General features: G+C 42.8%; 1 long non-coding RNA gene across 2 annotated transcripts in view; it reads right to left on the reverse strand.

Moving 5' to 3' along the window:
* Positions 1-14494, reverse strand: part of LOC128113456 (uncharacterized) — a 65466-nt gene extending 50972 nt beyond the window's left edge. For both annotated transcript variants that reach the window (XR_008219479.1, XR_008219480.1), the window contains exons 1-3: positions 14173-14494; positions 13870-13920; positions 7436-7549 (exon numbers count right to left, since the gene is read on the reverse strand). This is a non-coding gene — a long non-coding RNA (uncharacterized LOC128113456). The remainder of the gene's footprint in view (positions 1-7435; positions 7550-13869; positions 13921-14172) is intronic.
* Between the last annotated feature and the right edge of the window lie 10170 nt (positions 14495-24664).

A 24664-nucleotide genomic window follows, 5' to 3' on the forward strand; every position in this document is an offset into this window, starting at 1 on the left:
GTACAACTATGGCTTGGGCTCCATGTGCTATATAGTGCTTCCTTTGGTATGAGGAAGCCCAGCCCCCAGACCTGGCCGGGGCTGTGTCTTTATTCCTATCATGTTCATGGGGAGTTTGAGGGCCAGAGATGCTAAGTATCATCTGGTCAAGTGAAAAGCAGAATCCAAGGCCAACCCTGATTCATAGAGTTGACCTCTTCTGCAATGTTTTCCTGAGCCAGTGGTATCCAGATACCTAGGTATTCTGATGGAGTTAGCCTTAAGGAACTCAGGTGAATGCCAGCTGTCTGCAGAGTGAACTCATCCACAGCCAGGGCGAAAGGACAGCCTGAGTCATGGAAAGAAGTTGGCTGCAATGCATTGCTCACACTGTTGGTTTCCCGGAAAACAGACCAGTTTTTGTTTAGCATAATGACTGGAGTGTCTCATCCCATCTTTCCTTTGTTTGGATCTTAAAGACATAAACCATTCCTTTCTTTTCTAATTTCTTGAGTTTTACATCTATTACTCTAAATATATTCCTAAACTTAATACTCAGAGAATGTGTGAGAGAATGTCTTACATACAGCAGAAATTATCCTTGCTGTATTTACTGCAGTGTGTGTGTGTGTGTGTGTGTGTGTGTGCGCGCGCGCGCGCGCTTGTGAATGCACACATTAACACATGTGACACTCACTGAGGAATAGCCCTAGAACCCACACAGTGCCCACCACATACTTAGCAGAAGTTCATTGAAATGAACTACTATTCCAAACTTTCCTGCTCATAACTAAAGGAGCCCTGCTTAAATTCAAATAGCCAAATGCCAATCAAATGACCGCCAACTCCCTCCATCCCTGAAGCAAGCATAAGCTAGGTTTACTTTCATTTCACCTTCTTAGCTGGCATTGTCTTCATGCTGTGCCCATGTCTTCAGGGGAGACCCCTTCAGCTGTGGCACAAGGATCTCAGGGTGATCCAATAAAGAATTTGACAAGTAGGTTACACATTTGTACCTTGAGTTTTTAAATCTGTGAATCAAATTGCCAACTTTTCTAAGCCCCTCCCCAAAGAGGAAAATTTGGAAAGGCCCACAACAATATTAAAATATATTAAGCTTGCAGAACGTCTAGGAACTGAGTGAGTCTTCATTAGCATGGGACAGCAGAAAAGGGTTCGTGAATGAGGGCAGCTGCTCTGGGTCTGGCGGGGGGAATTTATCTGCATTTTTTTTTCTATCTGAATTCTTGCTGTTAGAGTAGCTGTGACCTTTTCAGCAACGCTGGCTATCCTCTGGGGGCTAGTTTCAATGATTTTCTTTATTGTATCTTGCAGATCAATCTCCTACACGGCTGTTCCATTTAACCTGTATTCCCTAGGTTATTTCTTAAAGCGATTTATTGAACATTATCCTAAATTGAACTGCATTTACTATCCTTTGACCCAATTACTTAAATGGTCCACATCCATTTGATTGTGATCATTTTTTTTTCTCTTGCTGTTGGCTTTCCCTCTCATTTCTCTCTCAGTCAGTCACACAGGAGTCTGCTCAATTCTGGAGTCCTTTCCTGCCCAAACCACTCAGCTTGAGCAGGTCTTTGGATTTGAAAAATCCCAGCTCTTCATCCGAACCCAGTTTGCTCTAACAATTCAATTCTACAAAAATGTATGTAGTGTCGACTCTGTGATAGGATGGGGTGAGGAGTTGTCTGTCTCCTGTCTCCGACTTTGTAGTGAATTTGCTAGGCGAAAGTTTCTGATCTCTGATGGGGCCTCTCAGCTCTGGATCTTGTCAGCCCATTTTCCTCACCCCAGTTTCAACTCCTCTGGGCTCCTTTCAACCCTCCTCAGGCAGTACAGCAAAGGGCCAGCAGGCTCACAGGCTGTGGTTGTTTGTGTGTTCATGTATGTGTAACTTCCAGCTCAGGAGTGCAATCTGTTTCTCCAGGTGTTCCTCTACCCTAGTCCTCCGAGTGGTCTCTACTTTTCGTCTAAAAATATTTGTACAGTATGCTTGGGCCTGGTTCATATCTTGAATTGTTATAAAAAAAAAAAACCATCAATACAACTTGTCATTTTCTGTGCTTAGGATTTTCTCTTTAAACTTCTGAACCCAAGGAAGATTCACCATCTTCGTCCACTTCTCCTCACCCTTGTAAACCAGCACTGTGTTTTTATTGGCCTTCAAACTTGTTTAAGTAGAGCTAGTGGTAGGAATGGAAATGATTTTTTTTTTCCTCCTGGGAAACCTGAATATTTATACTGTGTGAGTAAAGCCATCTTTAAACAGGGCTCCCTCTCTGTCTTTTCCAACTGCTACCTTGGTGTGAAAGTGACATTTTGTTAAGCTTTCCCATTATTTGCTAATTCCTGTCTCCATTTTGTGAGGTCAGGGGTATGGTCCCAAGGCTGCTGGAATCCCTTCACCACTAGCTCTCCATCAACAGCAGAGTTGCAGGTGGAGGGTTTCTCCCCAGGGTCTCCCCCTGCCTGGTCCCAGTCAGTACAAACAGGATTTGACCTGTTCCCTGGAGGTGGAGATCTTATATAAAGCCACTTAACAGTTCCATGGCTAAAGCCCCAGAAATTCCAGATTTGTGGATATTTGCCCTGATCACTCAACCATGCTGTAGTTCAAGCTGTGGCTTATATTTTGAGTGACAGTCATTTGATTCAACCATGACATTGAGTAGAGATTGAATTACCGGGGTGTTGAGTTTACTGAAGGGAAAGACAAAACAAAGTGGGAGAAATAGTGGCAGGGGAAGGGGGTGGAATCTGGTGGCACATGGAAGGAAATAGAACAAGTTTGCTATCTGAAAGAGCTGAGACAGGGGAATTATGCTCATTAGTCCATGAAGTGTTTTCTAAAGCCTGGAGCAATTCAGGTTCTCTGTGAAATGTTTCTTTATGTTACAACCAAAATAAAGTTCTGACCTGAACAGAGAGAGGGGAGAGAGAGAGAGAGAGAGAGAGAGAGAGAGAGAGAGAGAGAGAGAGAGAACACATTAAAGAAAGGGGGTGGGTATACAGAGATGGCTCTGTCAATGAAATGCTTGCACATCTTCAGAACACGTGTTAAAAACAGCCAGGCCTAGAGGTATGCACTTGTCATCCCAGCACTGGGAGTGGGGGGGACCTAAGCTCTTGCTGGTCAATCAGCCTGGTCTACCTGGCAAGTTCTAGGCTAGGGAAAGACTGTCTCAAAATAAAAAAAAAAAAAAAAGGAGATAAAACCTGAAGAATGATCCCAAGGTTGTGCTTTGGCCTCCATACTCATATATATGCCCACACACATGTACACACACACACACTACAGTAAGAAGGGGCCTAGGAGTGTAGGGCAATTGGTAAATTGCTTGCCTAGTGTACATAAAGCCTTGAGTTGGATCCCCAGTACTTCATAACCTGGGTGTGGTTGTGCACACCTACAATCCCAGCACCAGGGAGGTGAGACAGGAGAATCAGTAGTTCAAGGTCAGACTTGGCTACACAGAGTTCAAGGGAAGCCTGGGCATAGGAGATCCTATCTCAAAACAGAAAATTAAAAACAACCCCAAACAAAACAAGACAACAATAAAAAACCAACACCAAGCCTGGTGTGGTGGCTCATGCCTTCAATCTCAGCACTCAGGAGGCAGGGGCAGGGGCAGGTGCAGGGCCAGGGGCAGGGGCAGGGGCAGGGGCAGGGGCAGGGGCAGGGGCAGATCTCTGTGAGTTCCAGGACAACCAGGGCTGTTATACAGAGAAACCCTGTGTGGAAAAACAAAAACAAAAACAAAAAAACAAAAACAAAAAAAACCAAAACAACAACAAAAAACTCAAAACAAAACAACAGTAACAACAAACCCCAACAACAAAAAGAGAGTATACGTTCCTTTGTATTAGAACATACTAACTTTGATCTCAGAAATAGTTCTCTTTTTCTCTTACGTTGGATTTACTCTACCAAAAATAGGAGAGGTGTTTGTGTAGTGATACTGTGTTCCCCAAAATATTGTACACCCTAATAAACTTATCTGGGGTCAGAGAACAGAACAGCCACTAGATACATAGGCTAGAAAATGGTGGCACTCACACCTTTAATCCTAGCATTCCAGAGGCAGAAATCCATCTGTTCAAGGATACAGCCAAGCATGGTGACTCACGCCTTTAATCCCAGAAAGTGAGCCTTTAATTCCAGGGAGTGATGGCAGAAAGCAGAAAGGTTTATAAGGTGTGAAGACCAGAAACTAGAAGCTTTTGGCTGGTTAAGCTTTCAGGCTTTCAAGAAGCAGTTCAGCTGAGAGCCATTGGGATGAGGACTGAGAGGCTTCCAGTCTGAGGAAACAGGACCAGCTGAGGAATTGGTGAGGTGAGGAAGCTGTGGCTTGTTCTGCTTCTCTGATCTTCCAGTGTTCACCCCAATAATTGGCCTCAGGTTTGATTTTATTAATAAGACTCTTTAAGATTCATGCTACAGGTTTGACCCTCTTATTTCATCTGTCTCTTTTCCTGGTGGTGTCCAGACCCTACCAGACTCTCACCTGTATAACAATATGGCCATTTGACAAACAACCAACAGAAATGTGACTTTTGTTTGCAGCTGTATAGTATTCCAAAAGAAAGTATCGTCCTATACACATTTGCTATAATATACTCATAAAAGGTGGGTTTTTGAGCCTCCAGCACTAAATTTGTGTGTGTGTGTGTGTGTGTGTGTGTGTGTGTGTGTGTGTGTGTGTGTGTGTGTTTTGCTGATTCTCTCCACTTGAGATTCAAAGCTTTGTGTTACAGTGTGCTTTTCCCCGGACAATAGTTTCTTTCTCTCAAGAATTAAATTGAAATAGCTAATATAAACGCATAGTCTAGTTTGAGTAATATCACTATCAGCTGTAAGCTTCTATAATAGGTCCATGTGAAGATTCTGAGTTTTTTTTAATTATAAAAAATGCATTTTAGAATTTCCCAGTGTTCACTTCGGGTGTGATGTATTTGATTTTTCTCTATTTGCTGTCACCTATACAGAGCAAATTTCCCCTTCTGTGCTTTTCACTAGACTGAGACTGGCTACTTCTGGCATTTGGCGTTTGTTATAGTAGCTTGTATTTTTTCCAGATGAGTTCAGTGCAAGTCTCAGCACTATGTACACGAAGCGCTGTGTTTTTCAAAAATCAGAATTTAGTCTAACCCTTTTATATAGAAGAAAATGAAGCCATATGGAAAGATTTCATCTTTCAAATGTACTTTTAGCAGACAGAACATTTAAATTCTGCTGTTGTAGAGAGCAGGTTGAGTTCGTCTGGAGTCATTCTTGCTTGGACTCTGAGTTTTCACCCCGAGCCATATACTATCTCTTGGCTTTGCATCATACTCAACATGCCCTCTGCCCTTGTTTAGACAGATGTGAAGAGTGAAGGGGACTTAGGCAGATATTCTGGACAGCCAGACGAAGTCAGACATTCTTTGAAACTGATGCAATCTAAGTTTCAGAAAAGACCACAAAGCTCCTAAGACCTTTATCTGTTCCCCAGCGATGCATTCAGGGGACTCAAGCCAAGCCATGGCATCTGTGGCCCATGGTAGATGGATACTTCTAATCCCACAAAAATAGAAAATGCTTTTCTGAGCTGCCTAGACTGTCTTCCTTTGGAGATCCTACCACTTTGTAGAATGTGAAGAAAACTCTCATGGAATCACGGAGAAAATATATCAGCCAAGAAATGTGCTGGAAGACATCTGCCTTATATATAACAATCTGCTGTTCAGAAAACAAAACTCAGATGCAAGAAAACTTAGAAACTACCCTTTGCTTGAGAAAGATAACAACAATGAATAGAAATGCATGTGGCTGACTTCACAAGCCAAGCACCCGACCAATTTATGAATGAGTAAATGTTGATTGTAGTCAGCCCTACTTGGATAGTACCTCTCTTGCCTCCAGAGCCTTCTTGTGGGGCTTGGAGATTTTGAGAACACATTGTCATGAGTGTCCCAAAGAGCATGGGGAAGGCCAGTTGGAAAGATTCAGCCAGAAAAAGGAGTTTTGGTTACATGTTTCCCACCAGCTCCTGGCTATTTCCGTAAGAAGGAACTGTTGCTCGCACACTATGTGGGAAAAAAAATAGACAAGCACATTCAAAATTGTGCATTTCTTCACAAAATGATTGGCAGCAAAGTATAGATTAATACAGAAGATTCAATAAAAAATTTGAATTGAAAGCAGCTGTAAAGTTATTAAAAATCAAGTCAGAGTACACAACATATCCTTTTTAGCAGTTTCATTGTTTTCTGAATTCTTTGTATTTTGGTGGTGTCTAAATAGTGCAAAAAGGAGACTTTTGAGCTTTTTACTTTATTGTTATAAATGAAATTCAAATGTTTCAATATGTCATGGTAGGTATCCCCTGGGTGTTTTTCGTGGCTGGTGTATTGAATTTCAAACAGCAGGTTGTAAGGCACTCACAACTGGGAATCTAATTTAGTCATTTGGATCCAGTGTTTTTTTTTTCTTTTATAAAAATTTAAAATCCTTATTTATTGTTAATTGCATGTCTGTCTTCCGTGTGTGTGGGGAGAGAGAGAGAGAGAGAGAGAGAGAGAGAGAGAGAGAGAGAGAGAGAGAGAGAGAGAATGTGGAGATCAGAGGACACCACTGTGAGTTCTAGGGATTGGACTCAGGTTGTCAGACATGCATGACAACCATTTTTACCCCCTGAACCATTTTGCCAGCCCCATCAACCACACTGAGATGGGGTCTCACTATTTGTGATACTCTCTATGTGGTTCAGGCTAGCCTCGAACTCTTGCCTTCGCTTCCTTATTGATGAGATTACAGACATGGGACACCAGATGCAGGTTTTTTGTTTGTTTGTTTTTGTTTTTGTTATTACATTGAAGTACAGTTGTGTGTCACATAGACTGGGGGTCTCAGACTGAGTGAAAATGCATAAAAGAGAAAGGAGCTGAGCATAGACATTCTCTCCTCTCTTTTCCCCTCTCTGCTTCCTGATTGGCCCAGACACAAGCAGGTTCCTGCTGCTGTAGCTGCAAGCCTTCTAACTCCCCTGGCATGATGGACTTTCCCCCCTGGAAACCGTGAGCCAAATAAATCCTTTCTGCTGTGTTGCTTCTTGTCAGGGATTTGGTCACAACTGGGAACCAAGTAACTTCCCTCAATTCTCTCTCTTACTCATCCCTCCCTCCCTCCCTTTCCCCTTCTTCTGTTTTCTAAGCTGAAAGTTCTGTGTAAAAGTGGTGCTTGGGATGAGTAGAAGCTTGCTGGGCAAGCATGAGGACCTGAGTTTGAATCCCCAGAAGCTGCACCAAGCCAGACATGGTAGCATAGGACAGTAGCCCCAGTGCTCCTACAGAGATGGGAGAGCCACATAAAGCCAGGCTCAGCAGCACAGGACAGCAATGCCAGTGCTCCTAAAATGAGATGGGAGAATTCCTGGAAGGTCATGGTCCAACTCACCTGGAAAATGTAGTGGTAAACAATGAAGAGACCCTGTCTCAGGCACTGTAGACGGTGAAGACTGACACTCAAAGTCGTCCTTTGACTTCTGCTTGTGCTACAGCATACACATACCTGTATTCACACACACACACACACACACACACACAGAGAGAGAGAGAGAGAGAGAGAGAGAGAGAGAGAGAGAGAGAGAGAAAAAGAGAGAGACTTTTAAAAAGCAGTGTTTATTGGACATTGTAGTTTCATCATTAGGCTCATTGGTCTACCCAAAGTGTAGGTAGGTCATGCCATTCCCATCCCTTAATTTCCTCCATTGTTCACATCACCTCTCTGGAAACATTGTCACGGGGCTCATAGGCCCAGTGCCTGTCCCCTTACTCTCTAAGTCTGTTGACTGACGTTGTCTATAGCTTTCAGTCACATTGAGTCCCTTTATTTCTCTGAATGTGCCCAGCTCTCTGTCTTTAGGATTGTTGTCTTTTGTCTTCCCCTTCCCTATTTTGTATTTTGGCCAATTTCTATTTGTTTTTCAGGATGTTATTTTTCTTCAGGAGATTTTCCAGAAGCACAAATCATTGGCCTTCTCTCTCTCTCTCTCTCTCTCTCTCTCTCTCTCTCTCTCTCTCTCTCTCTTTCTCACAAGGGAGAAAGCGTTTATTTGACCAACAGTTCCAGAATACAATTCATCAGTGGAGGGAAGACAATGCTGCAAAAGCTTGAAGCTGTTGCTCACTCCACATCAGAGAGGAAGGAATTAATGTATATATGCTTGCATTCAAATCACTTTCTTCACTTTACATAGTTCAGGACCCTCAACCTAGGGAATGGTACCACCCACAGTGGGCAAGTCTTCCCTCCTGAATTAAATAATCAGGGTACTCACAAACATGCCCACAGACCAACCTGACTAGACAGTCTCTCATTGACACTTTTAACCCCAGTTGGTTCTTGATTATGTCAAGTTGACAACTACCACTTGTAAGTAACGTACACAGGTATATACACTAAACAATGAGATGATTCACACTTCCTGTTAGATGGGCAAGGCAGTGGTAGACTTCCTCCCAATGTCCCCAGACAGTATACAATTCAAACTTTGGTATTTATTTCTGGTATTTTCCATCTAATGGTTCTTTTCTTAATATGCTATATTGTATTTGTTTATTGATTTTTTTCCTCACTGGATGTAGGCTCTGTAAGATCAAGAACAGCACCTTTCTTGAAGTGGCGTTTATCAAGTCAATCACAAACGGCAATATTCTCTGGAGGGTGAATTGCAGGTGATCTTTCTAGTTACATTCTTTTATACAACCAACACATACTACCCATCTTGTAAAATCGTGAAAATGTAATGAGTTAAAATATCAAAAAGTAAAATAAAAATTAGACAGTTGTAGGGAAAGGAAGACAACACACTAGTCATTTGTAGTTGGTATTTAAGGGGTGACGGAATTCAGAACCCTGCCTACCCCATCCCTAAATCTACATGTGTTAGTAAAGTTCAGAGTGTGATGATTGTGAAGACAGCCCACTAAAGGCAGGTAGAATTAGTAAGGTGGTGATTGCCATGAAGAGCCTTAGACACGAGGGATGGAACCAGTTATGAGCATTTTTGGAAAACTGCAAGGAAGCAACCGAGTTCCAAAGAGAAGGAAAACAGGAACTGCTGGATTGCATCTATGAGAAAAAAGAGGAAGAAAAAGAAGCACGGAGGAGAGGAGAGTGAAAAAAGAAGACAGAGGTGAAGTAGGGATGGGAGAAGCAGGGCTTAGGAGGGAAAAGAGGTAAGGCAGAAAGAAACCTGGGACCACAGCTCAGGAAGGAATGAGGATAAAGAAAACCATATGTCCCCTCCTCATGAGGCATCTGGTCCCTGTCCCTTGTGGAGCTGCCTCATTTGGCCTTCCAGGTGTGGCTACCAGAGCCCCTGTGTCCTGCAGGGGTCTCTGAAAAGCCCTCTTTGGACCCCTCTCCTTTTTTTGGGGAGGTTTTGTCTTCCCAGCTTAAGTGCACTGGGCCTCCGGACTGAGCCATCTATTTACATTTTGAAATGTGAGCGCTCAGTGTGAACTTTCCCTACCCTGCCGTATCCGTGTGCCTGGGACAAAAGACATGACTAGCTGTCAGAACACCGAAGTATGCAGCCGGCCTGCAGGTCAGGTCACAAAGCAAGGCTGTTTAAAAAGTACAGGGCTCCTCTCTGGAGACAGCTGTGAGTCCCCGCAGCATGTGTCGGCTGCGCTAAAGACAGAATTCAGGACAGAAAGGAACACGCAGAGCACCGGATGAATGGAAAGGTGCCATGAAGTGTTTTAAACTGGTGTGAAGTCAGGTTTGAAGTGTTGAGGTCGGAGGGTAAGCTCTCTTCCTTCTAGAGCCTAAGTCATTTTCTGGCAGGTTTTCAGAAAACCTTTGGTAGGGACAAGGGGTAGGGACAGAAGTTCTGTGCGAAGTCTCTGTGGCCTGTCCTGCTAGCTGAAGACTGTAGGTTGGAGTTTGCTGCTTGGTTTTAGCACAAGTACCAGTTCCAAATGATTGACAGGTGCTCTCTGAGGCACTGTGTGGGGAACAAATCTAGGCAGGAGTCCAGTTGTGATCATGTTTCACTGGGTTTAGGAGGGGATAGTGGCCATACTCGAATCCTGCTGTAGATTCCACTTTAACCATCAGCAAATGGTATTCAAAATGCATAATCTTGGCCACTGCCTAGTGCGTGTACCTAATAAAATTGATTTTGAAGTTGAAAGCACTAATGCAGGTGGTTAAATTGCTTCCATTATTCCTGGGGAAGAACCCAACCTTCACCAGATGATGAAATTCAATATATGGAATGGCACAGAACATCGTGAAATTTGCTTGATTTTGTGGACCTGGATTTATGAGGCCATAGAGATTATTGCTGAGGTTGGCTGTTAAATTTGTGAACGATTACAGAAAGTGGCGCTTGACAGAGCCGTGTTGGACCCCAGGCTCCAGGGACTCATCCATTGCTGTCTTTGACATGGACTTCAGGGGACTTTCGACTTTCTGGTCTTGTTTTTCTATTGGAACGATTCACATTTAGTGTTCCGTCCTCCATTTTTGTGATGCCATGCTTTAGGACTCTTTGTAGACACTATCCTGTCTATAGGTCATGTGCTTGTGTGACAGCATTGGCAGGCATTCATGGCTCTGCCTTTGGAAAACTGTTATGGTGCTGTAGAAACAGCATGGGCTTGGGGGCAGGACCATCCTAGCTTTAAACCTGGGCTCTGCCACATATTCGCTGGGATGTCTTCTCTAAGTTAATCACGTGGCTTCACTCGGGTCACACCCATTCTGTGTGGTGCTCCTTTCCCTACGTTTATCTTTTTAAGGTTAATTGTGTCAATCATCTCTCGCAGGCCTAAGGTTGATTTCTCTACTTGCATGTGTTAATGTCATGCCACATGATAGGAATTCCATAAAACAGCCAACACCTAAACAAACTTAAGAGATGATAGAAATTTTTTTTTTTTTGACTCCGCAGTTCCCAGCAGGCCTATTGACGGAAGTGTTTATTTCTCAAAATATTAGGATTGCTCGACATGAAAAGACACACAGAGGATAGGCAGGCTGTGTCTTTTTTGATGTTGGATATAATGTTCAATAGAAAGACTTAAGAATAAGAGAACCACATTTTTAAAGCGTCCCCACCCCACCCCGTGTAAATCAGCTTTGTACATCCACCTCTGCACTCACACCAGTGGTAGAACGTTGCTTTGCACCTCTCATAGGAGGGCGAGAAAAGGCTGATTGGCTGTGGGCCTTCATGAGGCTGTATCTACAGTGATCTGTAAACATGAATAGCTCTTTAGGGTTCTGATAGGAGAGAGGTGTGTCTATTGAATCGGCCTGGACCGAAGCCCGAGCCAGGGTAAGGTTGCAATGTAGCTTTCGTTTGGGGAATTTGCTTCCCTACTAATACCCCCAGGGTGAAGTAAATCAGAGTGAGTGATTTTGATGTATTTTATTGACTCCATCAATCAAATCAACATCAGTCAAAATAACCTGTTCTGTTATTTTAAGGAAGGCGAGGCTAGCCCTAGTTGTTTTCCTATAACCTACACAACAACAACGTATACACACACACACACACACACACACACACACACACACACACACACACACACTTGATCTATAACTATAAAAAGAGAAGAAAAAATAGAACTCATGAATATACACAGTCATCATAAGAATAAACATTTGATTTCAATGGCGTTGATGGTGTCAGTACCTAAATCCTTTTGTTGGGGTTAGGACACAGTTTGGAAACAGGTTTAAGATTCTGGCTTCCCCAGTCAAACAGTTCTTGCTTATAATTGTTATACAGATAGAAATTTGGTTCAAGATCCGGATCCATTGGGGAACACTACCTTAATAAGTGCAATTATTTCTTTTAGATGAAATAAAACGTCATCTTGAAATTGTGCAGTTGCGGCTTGTCTTCAGACGAGCTCACTCCCTGCTTCTCACACAGTGATGTTTACAGTTCTTCCTGTTTCCCAAAGACGTTGATTACTGGCAGATAGATCATCCCTGACCAGCCATCCAGAGTGCTCATGCTCTGTGTAAATATTCTTTCAGCCAAATCTAGTCTTCAGAGTCTAACTTCTACCAACATAGCCCATTGTATTAAAAGACTGCCATTCTGCATGGTGGACTTTTCCACTTTTGTTTATGTTACCATTGTTTTTAGTATCAAAGCTTGGCTCTGGCAACTCTAAGGAGCTAGGCTAGGCCATCCATCCCCAATAAACCAATTAAAGAGACAAGTGACAGTGAAAAGCAGAGAAAGGAGATCTATTCAGTGTGGCCACATTGGGAAGAGGAGCAAATAAACAGGCCCAATGACTCCCTAAGTCTGTCTTTGGGGTCCTTGCGTGGGGTTTAGGTTTAAACAGACAGCAGGAAGGATGCATAGCCAATCCTGTCAAGGTGTGGTCCCACTTTGCACCATCTCAGCTCCAGGCTACCCTGCAAGGTGAGCTGACAAGCTGTCAGGGCTGTGTGAAATCTCTTGGGAGACAAGTTCCTCTTCTGACTGATGTCAGGGCTCCAGGCTTTCCTTTTTCCTAGTATGAGATTCTCAGGAAAATTCCTATACCTGGGGACCATTGGTTCAAGAGTCTAACGGCCAATAGGAGGGGCACACTATCTCTTTAAACTGTATTCATTTCTGCAAAGATGGTTACATTTGTGAGATTCAATGTTACACAAATCACGCTTAAAAATATTTTAAAATCTCTTCTTTGATAATTTTATACATATACAATATATCTTGATCACATGTACCCCTAACTTTCCCCTCTCACCTCCCCAGGATCTTACCTTCCCTAACACATGTCCCTCCCGCCTTCCTGTCCTCTTTCCTTTTTCTTTTTTCTAAGTCACTGGGTCCAACTAGTGCTGCTAACGTGCACCTGGGCAACCTACCAGTGACCACATCTTCAAAGAAAAATGACTCCACCTCCACCAGTGGCCGTCAATTGTCAAGAGTTCTGCAGCTAGTGGCGGAGTCCCATAGACCCCTCTTCCAGCCATGTTGGAATTATTAACTGGCTTGATCTTGTGCAGGATTTGTGCAAGTAACTAGAGTTGTTGTGAATTCATGAGTACAATGGCCATGCCATGACTAAGGTAACATTTCATAATATTCTTTCCATTTTCCTTGTCTTACATTCTTTTCTCCCTTTCTCCTGTGATATTTCCTCATCCTCGCAGATATTGTTGTCCCATTTAGGGCTGAGTACTCAACAGCTAATTGTTCTCAGCACTTTGACCAGTTAAGCGTTGACCTCTGCCATCCCCCCCCCCAGCCCCCCACCCGGTACTTTCATACCGCATGTGTTCTAGTATTCCCCTCCCCCCAGCACACACACACCTTAAGGCCTCTTCCCCTCCCATTTTATCATGCTCTTGGTCCCTCTTCCTGACCTCTTCAGACTCTGAATTAAACTCACAAATGTAAAAATTCAAAGCTAGGATCCACACGTGAGAGAGGACATGTGGTTTATCTTGATAAGCCTGGGTTGTCTCACTTAGTATGATATTTTCCAGTTCTGTCCATTTTCCCCCATAAATTTCATTTCATTTTTCCTTACAGTTGAATAAAATTCCATTGTACATATGTACCACATTTTCATTATTCACTTATCAGTTGGTGGACACTTCCTAACTCTTGTGAACAGAGTCACAATGAACATGATGTACAAATATCTCTGTGATAAAGATAAAAATCACATTTTTAAGGTCAGCTGCACATTACCACCTACCGTCATGGCCATTCTTGAATTTGTTAGACGCTGTGATCGAGGCTTAGTGATACTGTATTTCTTTCTTTCTATAAAGTTAGGTGCTAGTATATCTACTTCATATATGAAAAGACTGAGGTTAGGAAAAGTGAAATGACTTACCTGCAGATGATTTGCAAGACTTGGGGCTTAAAGCCTGTTCTCTTTAGGTTCCTTAAACAAAAACAAAACAAAGCTATTAAAATACTACCTATTGAATGTAAATACCTTAGAGGTAAACCAACCTTTCATTTTTCTAAAAAAATAATCGAATATAGAAAGATTTTACTTTTCTCTTTTCCCTCTTTTATGAATGTTATGAGTCATCCCCTTTTGAAGAACCCAATGTGGCAATTTTAAAAGGAAAACTCCAAGCTGTCTAGTACCAAAACATGCCTGAGCTTGAATCCCTTCTCTGCAACTTACCTGTGAGCTCAGGTTAGGGCCTCAGTCTGGTTCCACCAGAGCTCTGCAGATGGTACTCTGTTGGACATGTCCTGCCTGGAGGCACACCAATGAATGAATGATTCTGACTTAACTAAGTGAGTGAATTCTAGGCTTGCTGTTCAAGCAGTGTGAACTGAGCTACAGTCTTCGATGGTCAGCGTCTGATATATGGAGCCTTGAGTTCTGGTTCCTCGAGGACCTTTCTGCTTTCGTGTGCATCATATATTCACCAAGCTCTCTGAGCGCAGATCCTACAGGTTCTCAACCAGAGGCAAGGAGCCACAGCTGCTGCCCCAGTGGAGATTTGCTCAGCCTCTGGCTCTTGAATACTAATGCCCAGAGAGTGACTACATTGTCTGAGCTCTTCTGAGAATGTCTCTCAAAGAACCTTCATATTCCATTCACGTCTGCGTTAAGTTTTGTGAAGCAAACTTTTCTTTTACACTGGGGTTGACAAACTTCATCTGTGTGCCAAATCTAGACATCTGCCTGTGTTTCTGTAGCCTTTGAGATACTAACAGCTTATTACATCTTTAAATTGGGAAGGAGGAATTAAGAGAATAATATTTTGTGACATGTGAAAATTATATGAAATTCACATTTCAGACTCCACGAATAAAGTTTTATTGGAACACAGCCATGCTCGTTCGCTTACATGTTGTCTCTGGCTGCAGTGAGGGTTGTAATACTGCGACAGAGACCATATGGCTTGCAAAGCATAAACTATTTACTATCTGGCTGTTTATGGAAAGTGTTTGCCAATTCTTGATCTAAACTATTCTACTACCTTCTATTTACGATTTCTTCTTGTTCTAAGAAGTTCGTTCTTGCACACATTAATCATTTTACTTTTGACTCTGGTGTCTGCAGAGTGGCAGTGATGGGTTTGTTGATTCAGAAAACAATCTTCTACTAATGGGGTTTGGTGTGGGGGACTGGATGTAGCCGTCAACAAAATGAAGACAGCCAGCTTTAGGCCCGATTCTCTCATTAGCTAAGACCCAAGACAAACCGTCCAACTCTGGGGATTTTTTGAGGAATAAACTATTTCACAGGTTTTCAATCTCTGCTTTGAGGTGTTCTGGCCAGTCTAAGTCCATTCAGGATAAAATGGAAAAAGGGGTTTCTGTCCTCTGACTCTTGACCTTCAGCCAGATCATCCCTGGGATCATAGATTTGACACCCTGGATATTTGCATAGAATTTTAATGAATGGGAAGGATTGGTTGCTGGACAGTTTTTGAAAAGCCACAGAACCAGACCATCTGTACCTAAGGCCTCTCACAGTCCTTTGGGAAGAAGAAGAAGAAGAAGAAGAAGAAGAAGAAGAAGAAGAAGAAGAAGAAGAAGAAGAAGAAGAAGAAGAAGAAGGAAGAACTTTGGGATGTGATGCTACTCAGAGGTTTAAACCATGGCCAGGAGATGCTGACCTTCAGGATCTAAATCTGGCTTGCTGGCACATTATGGAATAGGCCACCTGTTTCAGTTTTCCCATCTGGATAACAGAAGTAGCACGTGACCGGCTTCTCTGAAACATATGGCTGTTACTGCAATGCCATTATTTGAACAGGAATTGGTGGTCTTGCTCTTTGTCAGCTTTCTAACAATTTATAAATGTAGATTCCACCAAGGAAACTGAATCGTGAAGAAATCTTATTTATGGCTCTGGAGTTGACAAAGCTTTGATAAGCAATTCTCTAAAAATCAACTTGCACACCATGTTGACTTTGCATGTTCCACGGAAGACCATTATGGTTTTGGTTGGTGGCATTCCTTAGGAAGCCATTTGAAAAAGGATGAATGTCGAACCACAATTTTCCCTTTCTAACATGGACATGAGTATATATGTTTTAGGTACATTTATCTTTGAACTGATAAACATCTTCAGTTATTATTTTTACAAGGCAAGCTTAGGGGAAATTTCAGCCACAGTCCCTGTATTTTATGCCCATTTGCAAATGACTGTTCATCTGCTCACTTGAAGTGATTAATGACAGAGAGCAGGCCAATTGCTTAAGATAGAGATTTGATTTATTTTCACTAAATGTGGCTTAATGGTGGATACATTGGGGAGCTGGTGCTCCTAGCTAGTCTCCAGTCAAATGTTGTAAGTATAAGTGAATGAAAAGACAAAGGAGGGATTTTCAAAGGAAAAATAGAGTAGTCCATTACATTTTATTTAGATAAACACATTCAGTTGAGTCAATAGAAGACTGCTGATTACTAAATGCCAAGCATCGTGGTGGATCTACAGCTCATAGAAGAGTTTAGAGGCAAAGAGAGGACCCTGTCTGCTTAGCTCAGACACCCCCTCCCTTCCCTGGCCCAGGGCTCTGGAGCCCAGCTGGCGGGCAGGACTTAGCAATGGAAACATTGCATGAAATGGATAATGTTCTCTTATCTTTCCCAATCCTCTTCCCCAACTTCCAGTTTTGACAGCATTGATTTATGTTTCCAATTGTCTTCAGAAAGGAGATTTGAAGAGGTGACATGGACTTAGAATTGTATCTATTGAGAGGAGGTCTGGAGCCCCGTCTACAGTGTACCATTTGGGAATAGATTCACGGAAGTTCTGATGTTTTACTGTCAGGGTTCCTGAGGAGAGCTGGAATCCCATCCTGGGTCTCGAGTTGGCTCTGTCTCCACACTCTCACATCTGGCCAATCACTTGATTTTCTTCTCAGGTTCCTGAGAGGAGGGGACTCCCTTCTTCTGATCAGTCTTTCTCACCACATTGTTGTGGTAATTCCCTGGAAGACAACTCTTCAGCACTTGGCTTCTACTGGGAGACTTCATGAATGCATGGGAATAAGACCAAGAAGGCACAGTACGGTGAAGCGCCTTGAAATTTATGATCATGTTGTGGTAACTGGGGGGAGTGGAGGGTTTGTTTCAAAGTCTAGTTCAATCTCCTGAAGTTGGGAACCTTGAAAGGAACTCTGTCTTTGGAGGGTTCGAATTTGTTAGTTCTTGGCTAAGCACAAGTTTCCATTCCTAGGGAAGAAGTCTATAAAAAGGCCATTTGGACTTCAAAGAGATGATATTTTGATGCATTGAGTGTACATATGAATCAGAAACATGTGTATTAAATTTCCAGTTCGAACACGTGGCCTTGAAAATTTCAGAGAAAAATGTCTGGCAAAGTGGGCCTGGGATTTGGCTAACAACAGAACTTTTCTCATGTTTAGGAAGTTTTATCTTCTTCCACATGCCCCCTGTGATGTGACTGACATGGCCTAGTATAAACCCAGAGGGTAGAAGGGGGAGAATTATCTTGTGATAAATACATACTGACTTTAGTAAGGGGGAAGTGGACATGGACCTTCTCTAGCAGGGTGACTGCCGTTTACAGAAACTCCAAACACAACCAAATCATTTCCTGGAACAAGGGCATGGGAAAGCGAGACACCAATTACACTGGCGGCCAGTGCTGAGGGGCAGTTGGCTCTGTTTAATAACTAGTGTTCTGCCTTTCAGACTAAGGCCACCGTCAATGGGATGTGACCTTGCTAGGCAACCCTTAAAGACCTCAAGAAATGAAGCATCCTCTTGACATTTGCTATAAAGGCACCCATCTCCACACCAGTTTTGGATTGTTCATCTGAGGCTACCCATCAGTAGCATCCATAGGATGCTCTCCCGGGTTCCTTTCAGGGAGACTGCAGAGAAAAGGAACTAGGACATCACATCAATGTCAGTTTCGGTGTAGATGTCTAGTGCACATCTTCCAAACATCAGAGCATCCCGCGTTCCTCCTGGAGAAGAACATGAAGCTCAAATCATTGTTGGACTGAAGCATGGGAACAATATTCTTTCTTTTTGTTCTTCAGTGATATCTTTTTCTGTGCTTATAAGTAATTCTTGCTCATTATCAAAATTTGGAAAACACAGATAATTATACAAAAGAAAATAAAAACAACCACAGTCCCCCAGTTTGGTCAAGCAACATGGATATTTTTCCCATGCCATTAACTATTTTCCAAAACATGACTTTTAACAACCCTTTCAAATTCCATGGTATATATTAGAATCTATTTAGGCAATCTTCTGTTGTCTATATCTAGTTTGTTCCTGAAGCATGTGTGTATGTATTTGTGTGTGTGTGTGTGTGTGTGTGTGTGTGTGTGTGTGTGTGTGTGTGTGTGATAATGTAGTAATAAACATTCCTGAACATAAATCTATATCCCCATCTCTGATTATTTCCTTAAGGTAAGTTACTGATTTAGATTGTGTGAACGTTTTTATTCATTTCTTAACATTATGCCAAGTAGGTTTCCAGGAAGTTTGTATTAATTTATATTCCCACCTGCAGTGTGGGTCAGAATCTCTTCCATTCTTTGAAGCCACTACTGTTCTAAAGGCTCTTTCTCCTTCCATATGGAAATACTTCTGGATCTTTTTTCCTGGAATAAGCGTGGCAGTGACCATAGATGGCAACCTGAGCAATGAGGAGGAAATAGCCCTGCTGAGCCTTTAGGACTATCTCACTGGATTAAATGTCTATGTTTTTTCTCTTTTCCCAGCCAGTCAGAACCCTATCTCTTTTCTATATCCTTTAAGTGGCTGCTTCTCTTGGGGTTTCCTGAAAGCCAGTTCTATCTGGTTGGACGCATAGTAGAGGTGCTTATGGTAGAGTTTATCTTCCAAAGATGTGAGAATGATTCTCCCACCCAAAGAGGTCAAAAGAGACATGGGATCTGGAACAATCAGATAGAATATGACTCAAAACCAGAATGCCATTTTCTTCATTCACCCATGAGGGTTACCTGCTGGTTGATGTAGCCTAGAGCTGGCCGAACTCTATTATCTGAATAGCCAGGGGTTTCAGCATCAGGAGATGGCACTCCAGATGTATAATCCTGTCTCTCGGTGTAAGTGAGTAATGCCTATCTGCATCCCAAATCCCAGTTCCCTCCCATATCACCCTCTCTTCCCCCATGGCTCAGGAATTCAAATTGACATTAATATTAGGTTAAGGAACACACACACTCTGGGAAAGTAAATTCTCCTTTAAGCAAGCCATCAATTAACAAGATTCAAAGTCAACTACAGAGAGAGAGCCTCTGCAGTTGCTTTGTTGAATTATTCCCGACAAAAATAATTTACTCTCTTCATTAACCAAATGCTTAGAGTCTCTGGAAACCTAGGAACAATCTTTTAAAAACAGTTGGAAAATGGGAAGCAAAACAAACAAGAGAATCAACCCTAAGAATTTTCAATTACTTTGGGCTACATAACATCCTGACAGGCATAATTAATGATATAATTTCCTGAGTGTCCATAAGACCCCTTTACCCCTAAAACATATAACATACACATATAACAAAACCAACAGGTAATTAAAGCGCTTCCCATTTTTAAGGGGTAAACCCTTCTGAGACATGGCAGTCAGCATCCGGGCTCCACCTCCCACTCTTTATTAACTGACATGTCAAAGAAAAAAGCCATATCATTTTTATGTTCCCACAGCACAGAAACTAATTTTGGGTATTTTAGGCCAGAGAGATTTATAGGCCAGCACCAGAACCTTCGCCCAGGTTCCTGTGAGAGTAGTAACATTCCGGAGTTGGATGGATTTAGTGTCCACCCTGTTTAAAATTATGGGGTCCTGTCAAACCTGTGGGTATCCCCGAGTAACCTTCTATTATGGCCCAGCTGTTCCTTCAAAGAAGCCATGGAAAAATGTCAGGGTATCATGGTAGGTCTCCCCTCCCCTGCCAGGCCACCTTAGGGAGGATTGGGTTGAGCAGCAGAGTTTCGGGGCTCATGGGAACCTCCTGCCAAGTGTGCTGATGGTGGCCTTGAGGTTGCGTATTTAGTGGGATGGGGGGTAGAGGTAGTGGGGGAGAAGTGTTTTGGAGTAACTGTTCTCTTTCTTTGGATCAGCCTTTAGAGGAAGACATTTCATTTAAAAAATCATATAGAGTTAGGTTTTAATATTTATTTAAAAATTTTCTAGCTCTAAAAAGAAAAAAAAAACCTGTTGTTCATTTGTTGGACAATGAGAAATAAGGTTGATCCACTTGACAAGATTAACTGCTTTTGATAGCTACAAAAGGAAGGCATAAAAACTTTAAACCTACCAACAACAGATTACCTCTTTATTCTAATGAAATTTTGTTTAAAGCCCTGGAGCAACACAATCGGGTCTTCCGGGAACCCGGCATAGACTAGTGACACCTGTATTGGAAGCCTTTCAAGTTGTGTGATGTGAGTACAATTCTCACCTCTCTGGGCATAATCTCCAAGCTCTAAGGGAGTATCAGCTTTGTGGAACCATTTTTTTTGTAAGACTGATTCAAGAATGAAAGGACAGCACACATGTAAGTTGTGACCAGGGTCTGATCCCGGGTCGTCCTGCAAAAGCAGAGGCCCTGGGTGTGATTATTGGGAACGCCATGAGGAATGACAACCCGTGACTGACTAGAGTGTGTAAAAGGTGAAAGCAAAGAGACAATAAACGTCACCATGGGCTCTATGAGGAAACTAGGTGAAAGCCAGGTGACAGCCCCATGGCTTCAGGTCCTGTGTCTTGGTTTGCTCATGACCATGCCGCAGATATCTGGTAAATGGTAGCACACAGGCTGTGACTATTGGAGGACTAAGCGATTGAATGAATGAATGAATGAATGAATGGGAAACATTCATGAATGAACAAATGAATACGAAGACCTAGTTTCAGTCCCCATTATCGATGGAGATTTCTCTAATCCATTTTAGGTGTGTGTGCATACCTGTATTGTGTGTGTGTGTGTGTGTGTGTGTGTGTGTGTGTGACCATGTGTGCATGTGTGTGTTTCTCTGTGTGTGTGTGTTTATGTGTATTCTCATGTTGTGTTTCTCTCTGTGTTTGTGTTATTTGTGGTGTGGGTATCTGTGTGTCTCTGTGTATTCTGATGTGTATGAGTCTGTGTGTATTCTGGTGTGTGTGTGTGTGTTGTGTGTGTGTGTGTGTTGCATGTGTGTGTGTGTGTGTGTGTGTGTGTGTGTTAAGCTCTAGAAGGCAAGAATTTTGCCTTACCTTTCTCTTGAGTCTTCCCTTCACCACGGCTGACGTCTCAGCTTATGCTTCTGCCTATATAGCATGGCTTGGATTGAACAGAAATTCTATAGAGACTGGAGGGGAAGGAGGAGGGAGTTTCAGCTTTGTGGAAATTCTGGCTGTCCTTGAGCTGGGCTGAATTTTCTGTGCTCGCCTGGCCGTTTCAGAAGTCTTAGAGCTTGGCACATGCTGCTTTGCTTTCTGCTGTAGAGTATCTTCACCAACCTGAGAGAGGTTGGCATGTGGTTACAGTCCCTTCCTGATTTCTATGAAGCATAGGCTCTGAAAATCCCCACTTTAACTTCGGTTGACACCAGTTTATAAATCCACGCCGGCTTTGCCGTCACTGGACTCGGTGCATCAGCAACCTGGGAATACAGTCGTTTGTTGCTCTATGACTTTGGTTTCAAAGTTGAACAGGTATGAGGAATATGATTCTCCTCTGATCGGATTTCATGGCCACCACAAGTGGCTGCTAGGAGGTTTTGCTTAAACCTGCAGCTGGGGCTAGTTGGGTGCCTGCCAAGAACGGGGCATGATGTATTTGTGTGGTGGATATGGATGTCTGCTTTCATAGGTATAATATTCATATATATTGCTCTGGGGGTTGAGGAAAATGTCTGAAAATCCTGTTCTCCCCACATGATCCTGCAAACTTGTTCTCCTTTCTTGTCTCCTTGACTTCAGGCTCTCAGAAAAGCCTCGTTCTGGGCTTGGAGAGATGCTCAGTGAGTAAAGTACTCGCCTCACAAACATGAAGACCTGTGATCCAGCCCTGGCACCCACATAAAACACTGAACATAGTGGAACATGCTTGCATTCCTCATGGTGGGGAGGCAGAGACAGAAGTATCCTTGGGCTCAATGGCCAGCTAGTGTGGCCTAATTGGTGAACTGCAGGCCAATGAGAAACCCTGATTAGAGGAGATGGACAGTTTTTCTGAGGATGCTACCTGAAGGTATCCTTTGGCCTTGACACATAAACACGTACCCTTGTGCACCTATGTGTGTGTGCACAATATACACAATTTGAAAGGCTGCTGCTTGATGGTCATACTTTCAGAGAGGAAAAATAATCATCCCATTCACGAAACTGAGAAAGATTAGACAGAGATGTATTCAGGTTTGCTGTTACACAGTTAAATCACAATAACTATGGATGTTTCTATATGGTCAATGGGGGCTTCAGCTTCCATTCCCCACCCTTCCCCTCACTGGTGAGGTAGCCTCATACTTCAGTCTGAGTGTCTGCATCTAGGAAATGGCTCTTCCACTAGATATCCTTTTTATGTAAGGAAGATTCTATTGAGGAAGACAGAATTTCAAGAAATGCCTAAATATGGTGTTGCCGCTTGAACTTCCCACTCAGCTATCCTGCCCCATTCTTCAACTTTGAACCCATCTCTAAACCTGAGGAAGTGGCCAACCATACATCCAGAGCCCTGGCTAAGTATTTTCAAGATTTTTTACTTTTCAGCAATAAAATAAGTCCACATTGCTCATAAGTAAGAACTTCAATTTTGCAGAAACTAGAAGTAATAGGACACAAGAAATCTGTTCGTGTGTGTGAATGTGTGTGTATTTGCATGTGTTTATGTGCATATGTGTGTGTGTGTATGTGCTCACACATGCTTCTGCATGTAACTTAGATACTGAGAAAACTCTGTAACGAAGACACTATTAGTCCCAGCACACTGAGCTCTTACTGTGTTTAAGGCACTGTGTTGTGCGTGGATTTTTGCAGCATCATCTAACCTGCTTTTCAAGTACAGTAATCACCAGACATGCATGGTGTTGACTCCTTTTATAGATGGAAAATGTGATGTTTCAAAAAGAGAAATAACCTGTTCAAGGTAAAAGAACAAGGAGCTGGAAAGCCAAGATTCGAACTGAGGTCTTTCTGGCTGTGGAACTTGAGCTTTTCTTCACATTGCTCTGTCATGAGACTCACACACACACACACACACACACACACACACACACACACACACACACACCATATACATACATATATACAGAATGAGAGAGAGAGAGCAACCCTGAGAATTCAAGAGCATTTTCTATGTTGTAGCCATGTTCAATAGATAAAAGTTCATTGCAACAGAAAGTCTACATGAACCCTGGTTGATGACTGGGCTCAGAGGCCCACCTTCATCACTGGATTGTAGTCATACATCCCATAGTAACTGGCCAGTGTCCTCTTAGTAGTTGGATCTGATTAACAAAGATGCAGGTGAACTCTGGGTCATGTGATCTTCAGGAGCCGCCTTGAACCAAATCGGCAGAGACCAGTCCTGTGTGAGATACCTGGACCAGCACAGTGGGGCACTGCAGTAAGCTGGGACTTCCTGGATTTCTCCTTGTCTGTGAAGATGCTTGATTCCTTGTTGACAGAGCTGGCTGTTGGTTATAGAGCACCTGTTAACAGGGTCCTCTTGAGCATTTTGGAAAGAGGCTTCTCACCCACTGGCTGCCTGGCTGGGCCTGTACCCTTTCTGTCTTGTCTCACTCGCTTTCCCTCACAAGTCCACAGACCCAGGAGTCCTATTTCCAAAGATTTGGTCTGAACTCCTAGACCAGTTATGCTCCCTGCTCTCCTTATAAACCTTATTTGCATAGCAATTCCACCATCTGCAGGGCATCCAGCTAAGGACTTCTACCATGCCTCTGGCTCAAATCATCTTAGGAATGGATCTGTGATTCAGTTCTAATGTTTAGCCTGGGGCAGGAAGCCAGCTCAAAGATCTTCAAAGATGGCCAGTTAAGTGATTAAAGGAAACACTTTGCGAACAGATCGATAGCCTAAGCTCAGCTCGCATTGAAAGCTGGACCACCAATATAATCAATTTCAGGAGGCATTATCCTGCTGCATCAAGAGCCCCGTTCTCGTCATGTGGGCTGCATACATGATGCTTAATAGGAATCTGAGTAAGGGCCATCTCAGAGAGAAGAGGAATTCCATGAATAGCTCATCCATCAAAGATGACAAGAAAATGTTGACTAGCTAAATGGACTTGGTCACCTGCTGCTTCCCGGAAGGTGGTTAATTTGATTTGTCAGCTCAAGGCAGACGCTAGGGACCCAGGCACATCCCAGGACTCTAAAGGATCTATATTGAATTCTGATGTCTTTAGTTTGCTCACTTCCTTTCAGCTGCATGCACAGGAGAATTCACTGGACACTAGCTAGTGTCTCCAGGAGGCTGCTATAAACTGTCAAACAGCAAAGAACTTCCGGTGAAAACAGGTTGAGCTATGACTTGACATGGACCCCTCCTCCAGTCTTAAAGTACCTGGTATTCAGTTACAGGGCTTCTGAGATGTCTCTGCGGCATCGAGCCACTGAGGTGTGACATCAATGTTCATTTTCTTTTATAGAATTAAAGATTCATTTTGCTCTAAATTAAAACACTGTAATTTTGTGCACAGCTT

The sequence above is a fragment of the Peromyscus californicus genome, unplaced genomic scaffold, assembly GCF_007827085.1.
Source record: "Peromyscus californicus insignis strain IS unplaced genomic scaffold, ASM782708v3 Scaffold_18__1_contigs__length_77618521, whole genome shotgun sequence".
Taxonomy (NCBI): domain Eukaryota; kingdom Metazoa; phylum Chordata; class Mammalia; order Rodentia; family Cricetidae; genus Peromyscus; species Peromyscus californicus.